The following is a 7593-nucleotide window of genomic DNA, read 5'->3' as shown; positions in this document are numbered from 1 at the left end:
AAATGCACTTCAACAGAGATTAATGTAAAGTTTTGCATTTAGGTAGGAAAAAACAAATGCATAATTATAGGATGGGGGAGACTTGTCTGAGCAGTAGTGTGTGCGAAAAGGATCTTGGGGTCTCAGTCGAGCAAACGCTGAACAGTGTGATGCGGTAGCTAAAAAGGCAAATGCGATCTTGGGCTGCATCAACAGAAGTAGAGTGTCCAGATCACGTGAAGTGATGGTATCGCTTTACTCTGCTCTGGTTAGACCTCACTTAGAGTATTGTGTTCAGTTCTGGGCACCGCAATTTAAGAAAGATGTAGACAAGCTGGAACGTGTCCAGAGAAGGGCAACAAAGATGGTGAGGGGTCTGGAGACCCAAGTCTTATGAGGAAAGGTTGAAGGAACTGGGTATGTTTAGCCTGAAGAGGAGAAGACTGTGAGGGGATATGATAACCATTTTCAACTACTTGAAGGGCTGTCATATAGAGGATGGTGCCGAGTTGTTTTCTATTGCCCCAGAAGGTCAGACCAGAACCAACGGGTTGAAATTAAATCAAAACAGTTTCCGTCTAGACATTAGAAAGAATTTTCTAACAGAGCAGTTCCTCAATGGAACAGGCTTCCTTGGGAGGCTGTAAGCTCTCCTTCCCTGGAGGTTTTTAATAAGAGGTTAGATGGCCATCTGTCAGCAAAGCTGATTCTATGACCTTACGCAGATCATGAGAGGGAGGGCATCTTTGCCATCTTCTGGGCATGGAGTAGGGGTCACTGGGTGTGTGTGTGGGAGATAGTTGTGAATTCCCTGCATTGTGCAGGGGGTTGGACTAGATGACCCTGGTGGTCCCTTCCAACTCTATGATTCTATGTTGGTGTGACAATAGAAAGTCTGGTCTCTGGAACAGCAAGAACATCCAACCCTAGACAGGCGAAGTATAACTGACACATGGCTTCATATGGGGAGGGATGGTCTATGGGTCCCAGGCAGTGGCGTGCTTATGTAGCATTTTGCTCTGAAAAGTATAGCCCTTGGCCTTCAAACCTGCACTGAAGGTTTTAAATAAAAGGATGTTAGCACTAATTAAGTATTCATTAAAAAGTATTGTGGAAATGTTTCAGAATGGAGCAAGTAAGTCTAATTCTGAACAGCCTTACTGGAAAGTCAGTCTTGCAGAAAAATGTTCAGGATTGTGGTGAACAGCCAGGATTTCCTTACCAAAAAGAAACCATCTAGCTTGCTCGCATCTTTGAAAGCAAATTATCTGCCGCCATCAGTGTGAGGTTTCACAGCTTGGAGAAAAACACTAATTTTGAATATCAGGCTTCTCTTATAATTAGGGCTACCAAGCTCCAGGTGGGGCCTGGAGCCCTCCCTGAATTACAACTGGTGTCCAGACTACAGAATCAGTTTCTCTGGGGGGGAAAATGGCAGTTTTGGAGAGAGTACTCTATGGAATTACATCACTGCTGAGTTTCCGCCCCTCTCCAAACTTCAACCTCCCCAGGCACCACTCCCAAATCTCCAGTTAAGAGATGTCCCGGTTCTGTTGCCTACATGGTTCATTTTGTGCAGGTCACCTTTGCCCACTGTAGGATTTTGTGGCTTGCATTATGTCTATTCATGTAAAACGTATTTTCAGTTTAAAAAAAGACAGTTGACAATACCGCTAAGGTGTAATAACATGCACACTTCTGGGACCATTGTAAATGGAAAGCAATGTGACTACCTGAAATTATATCGTAACTTGAAGTAATAAAGAACTGAGTGTTGCTTAGGTAATCTGATGACCGGAGTGAGCAAGGTTCTGCATGTGTGTGTTAAGCGCTGTCAAGTTATTTCTAACTCATGGGAACCCTATGAATGGGGGGGTAATTTTCCTCTCAGCTCAATGTATTAGCACTCATAGCATCATTTAATGTGGTTTTGCTGTTAACTGGCATCAGGGTTGGTATCCTCCCCCTTTACGTGACACAGTTGTTGGAGAATGCTGTAAATTGACGTCCCTGTATTCTGAATTGTTTTGCAAGGTTGAATGCATCTGGTGCTGGGCTTGCATGCTAAAGATGAAAATTTGATTTGCTTCAGAGGTTGCCTGTTCTTTATTAGCTTTACTGTAATTAACATGAGCTATGAAATGGGGGGGGGGGGCAGGGAGAACCAATCATACCTCACAAAACAGACATATTTGAAGCCTTAACTTTAAACAAACTCAAGAACGGGATCTTAGGCCTTTCCCAAAATGTAAAATGGCTCCCCTGAGACCAGTACCTAACAATCCATGAAAATCAAATGAGTTTCCTCTCTGGAAAGAAAACCTCTTGCCAGTACAAACAGACTTTAAAAAAAAAAAAAAAAAAAACCTAGCATAAGAGGGTAATAATATTTGCCTGCTTTAAGAGAGCACCTGGGGTTAAACTTGGCACTTAGATTGCTCCAAAACAGAATTGAAAAGTAAACGTATGATCTCATCGTATCCATGCACAATCTCATCAACTGCAGGATATACATCAGCACAAATAAAGTCTTCAAATAAAACTTGCTGCTAAATCCTCACCTATAACTCGGTTCCACCTATGCATGAATGTCTCTGAAGCAGTTATGGAGGCCAGGGCTCACTCTCAGTCACTTGAAACTTAATTTTCCTCTACTGCTAATAGTAGGCGGCCTCCTCCTCAACCCAGGCAAGTCAAATTACTTGGAATTAACTCGCGTGAGTCCCAGTTACACAATGGGATTAAACTGGTTTAAGAAATCCAAGTGTTTTGTCTTAAATGTATTATGGATGAGCTTGCTAATCGGATTGGCCGCAATCCAAAAAACCATGTGAATAGCTCCAATTGCCCAGTGTGGCTTTGGCCTGTTTCTCAGACAGCAGTCCCTGATGCTGCATAGCAAATGGCTTTTGAAAGCCAGGGGAGTTTTAAAAGATATTTCTGGTACAGCATGAAGATTTGTTGTTCCTGGAAAGATGTCAGAAGTCTTTGGGGTATGTGCAAGCTGTTGGGCATGCATAAAGTAGATCTCGGAAATATTGTTTTTTGCCTTCAAGGGAAAGCTTGTAGCCTGCTTCTAGGTGGGCTTACTCAGAAACAAGCCCTAAATGGTACTTACATCCTGGGAAATGCATATAGGAGTGCAACCCTAGAATGTTTTCCCTTTTTGCCAGTGAGGCTAACCGTTTGGCTTCTGAAATCAGTATGGTATCAAATAGTCTGTATTGATGAGAATGCACACGTGAGCAAAAGGGACTGTTTCATCTTTTTTTGTTCAGTACCAATATTCAAATACAAGGCATATGTGGAACATGCGCACACCTCTGCCACTGCCGCAGTGCCTTGAAATCACTGAGCTAGTACCAAAAGGATGCTTTACATTCACCCACTAAATCACAGTTCTCGTAACTCAAACTCAAGCCTTCAAACTGTCTCCCTGAACAAACTCTGATAGAGGTAACAAGTCTCGCCACCTACCATGCTTTTCAGGTTATATGAAATGATAGCTCTGGTTTCCTTCTCAGTGACAGGTGCTGAAGGAAGTGGATTTGAATAGTAATAGTAATTCACATTACTAGTAATTCACATAAACACATGAAGCTGCCTTATACTGAATCAGACCATTGGTCCATTAAGGTCAGTATTGTCTACTCTGGATTGGCAGTGGCTCTCCAGAGTCTCAGGCAGAGGTCTTTCACATCACCTACTACCTGATCTTTTTAACAGGAGATGCTGGGGATATTGAACCTGGGACTTTTGCATGCCAAGCAGATCTGTCACTGAGCCAACTAGTATCTAATTTGTTGTTTGCAGTCTAACAAGCCTCCAAAAATAATGGCTAGTAGTTATAAATAAAATACATCAGATAAGTAAAACTTCCACAGAAACCCTATGCCTTGAGGCCTGCAAATATTTTTTTCTCCACTGCAGCAGGCAAAACTTTTGTGGCAAAGTGACTCCTGCTGACTCTGAGCACAACTTAAGGCATTTTGTCTGTTTCTGGCACTATATGAATCAAAGCCCCACCCATTTCCTGCAAAATAAAGTGCCACGGGAAGGGGAAGACTGTTGAGTACTAGCAAAATGTATGTGACTGGGAATCACTAGGACTACATGCATGCATGACAAAATAGAGCCAACAACTGAATAATGAAATGGCTTGGCCATACACTAGAACAGGGGTCTGCAAACTGCGGCTCCCGAGCCGCATGCTGCTCTTTGGCCCATTGAGTGCAGCTCTCTGAACTTGGTTCGGAGCCCCTGCTCTCACGCCTGCTCGCGCCGGCAGCCGGGCTGCGGAGCCGGCGCACCTGAGAGAGAGAGAGCGAGCCGTGGAGAATGGCCAGGTCCCCCTTTCCCTTTCCCTTTCCCTCAATGGTTGGGAGGCTAAAGCCTCCCCTCTAGCCACGCGATTGCTGGGCTGGCGGCTCGGCAGTTCCTGCCCCCCTGCCTATCAGCTGTTGGGTGGGGCGGGCTTCCTTTGGTAGACCTGGCCTGCGGCTGAGTCCCATTGGGAGGCCATGTCTACCCACTGGCTTTCTTGGCGGTAGACCTGGACTCCGAGGAGGGGGAAAAGTCCCCCTTCAGAGGCCAGGTCTACTAATTGGCTTCTATGGGCCTCCGGAGGCCAGGTCTACTGCCAAGAAAGCCAATGGGTAGACATGGCCTCCCAATGGGACTCAGCCGGAGGCCAGGTCTACCAATAGGCTTTTATGGCGGTAGACCAGGCCTCCAGACGAGGACCAGACGGGGAGGGGGAAATGGCAGGGACTTACAATTTAATTTTTATCAATAAATAAGATCACTATTAAGTATGATAGCAAGTTTTATTCAGTGTACCTATAGTTTAATTAAGACTTAAAACTTTAATTAAAGTTTATTAAGTTAATAAACAGTGTACCTACCTATATAGTTTAAGTTTAAGAAATTTGGCTCTCAAAAGAAATCTCAATCGTTGTACTGTTGATATTTGGCTCTTTTGACTAATGAGTTTGCTGACCCCTGCACTATAATAACCACACAGGAAACAGGGATCAATGCTGGCAATCATTTGGACTCACAGAGATCTTGCACTTGCAGATCAGTATGCAATTCTGTAATGTTAAGAGAGAGTTCCATCAAACAGAACTGGCTACTCTGATGCAGTCATTTCTTACTGATAATGAGAGCTTTGATTTGCACACAACTTCCTTGTCTGCAAGGATCCCCCCCCCCAGTTTATTTTAATCTACATATTTATTCCTTTGGGTGCAAAGATCTGCTGCCTGCAGGGAGTGGATGGGGAGGACTGCAGAGACCCTTAGTGTCCCTTTGGGAATCTGAAACAGGATCAACAGTCTTGCTGGCTGCATTTATTTGCTTCCATTTATGATTTTTATGTATACGTACAGTTAAAATATTACAAGGACGACCATAAGGCTCCAGTGTTCTTTCACCTGAAGGAGAACATGGAAGAGACGACAAATGTATGAAATGGCTGAAAAGGAGGAAAGATCGTCAAAACATTGCTTATGCATATCTGGAGGCAGAAATAGGGGACCAAAGTACATAAAAGGACAAAGGTGCAAGACAGAAGAGCCTTTGGGCCTAATGCACCAGTAGAACATAAAGGGTGTACTGACCCTTTGACTACAAGTGCAATACTTGTGTTAATGTGATTATCATTGAACCCAAAGGGAGTTGGCTAGGGAGGAGGGGCAGTGCTGCTTTTAGTTGATCCTTTTCTGAATGCGTGCCACGGCTGGGCCAGGCGCCTGAGCAAACACAGTGCAGACAGGCCTCCTATACAGCCACTGACTGCAGTCAGATATGCTTACACCTTGAGACAATGGCAGAAAAGAGACAACCTGCTAAGATGCTCTACAGAAACAGAAGAAGCAAAGGAAAGATGGCTGTGGGACTGTTTCCATTTTAGAAAAATACCTGCTATGGTTCATAGAATCATAGAGTTGGAAGGGGCCGTACAGGACATCTAGTCCAACCCCCTATTTAATGCAGGATCATCCTAGAGCATCCCTCATAAGTGTTTGTCCAGCCTCTACTTACTGACCCGCAGTGAGGAGGAGCTCACCACCTCCCTAGGTAGCCAATTCCACTGTTGAACAACTCTTACTGTAAAAAATATTTCCCTAATATCCAGCCAGTACCTTTCCGCCAATAATTTAAATCCATTATTGTGAGTCCTATCCTTTGGTGCCAACAGGAACAGCTCTCTGCCCTCCTCTAAGTGACCACCTTTCAAATACTTAAAAAAAGCAATCATGTCCCACCTTAACCTCCTCTTCTCCAGACTGAACATTCCCAACTCCCTCAGCCTTTCTTCATAGGGCTTGCTGTCCAGGCCCCTGATCATCCCCATCACTCTCCTCTGCACCCTCTCCATTCTGTCCACATCCTTTTTGAAGTGAGGCCTCCAGAACTGGATGCAGCACTCCAGGTGCAGCCTGGCCAATACAGTGTACAGCGGGACTATGACATCTTGCAATTTGGATGTTATGCCTCTGTTGATGCACCCCAAGATCGCATTCCAGATTGGTGGACTTTTTTGAAGACACTACAGTGATTCATACAAACATTACATGCACGCACACAGTGACAATAATTTCTCCTGTTGAAGATAACACTTCTAAAAAAACGAGAAACGTCTAGCATTTAAAAGGTATTCCTTTAACCTGTGGTTATTTCAAAGTCTGTTTCAGAGAAAGACTGTCATATATATGTTTCAGGGGGTGGCTGTGTTGGTCTGTAGTAGAACTAGATTTTATTCCATCAGGACCTTAAAGACCAACAAGATTTTCAGGGTATGAGAGCTTTTGAAAGTCAAAGCTCCCTTTGTCAGATATCTTCATCAGATTCCAATCAAAAGCTTATGCCCCCAAAATCTTGTTGGTCTCTAAGATGGTACTGGATTTCAATCTACTTGTCACATGTAAGTCACAGTTGCTCAGTTACAAGAATGCAAAATCACGCCTTATTTTAACTGGTTAGTTTTTGAAACCAAGGTTTATCTGCTAGAAGATCACTGAAATCATAGTTTGCCTCAACAAATGCTGGTTTCATTGCCTTTGCTCTGGCTAGGCATCTCTGGAGTAAGGGAGTGCATGAAGAGGCTCTGGGGATTAAGCAAGAATGTCAGTGTTTGTATGTCACATGGAACCATAGCTGACAATAACTCTGGAAAATTAACTTCATGTGTTATTTCAGACCTTGTTTTGATGTACCATAACTAGCCATAGTTAGCGGAGTGGTCTGCATTTGGGTGATTTTTTTTCCGGTTTGTGTAAATGCAGAGGCATTTTGTGATAGCAGTTGATCATCTATGGGGTATATTTTCCTGTACTTCCCTTAAAATCAACATGCAGAGTGGGAGAATGCATGAATGCACCATCTGTGACTACTAACCCGTAAGCACAGAGACTACTTGTTTAGAAAGTGTATGTATGCAGGCTCCTTTTGCATGTTAAAAAAGCAGTGTTCTTGCTGACAGTTATAGAAGCCCTCTGTGGACATTCCCTTCATAGACTCATAGAGTTGGAAAGGACCACCAGGGCCATCTAGTCCAACCCCCTGCACAATGCAAGAATTTCACAACTACCTCCCCCACACACAGCCAGT

Source organism: Euleptes europaea, chromosome 6 (genome assembly GCF_029931775.1).
Source record: "Euleptes europaea isolate rEulEur1 chromosome 6, rEulEur1.hap1, whole genome shotgun sequence".
NCBI classification, from domain to species: domain Eukaryota; kingdom Metazoa; phylum Chordata; class Lepidosauria; order Squamata; family Sphaerodactylidae; genus Euleptes; species Euleptes europaea.
This window is presented reverse-complemented; position numbering follows the sequence as displayed.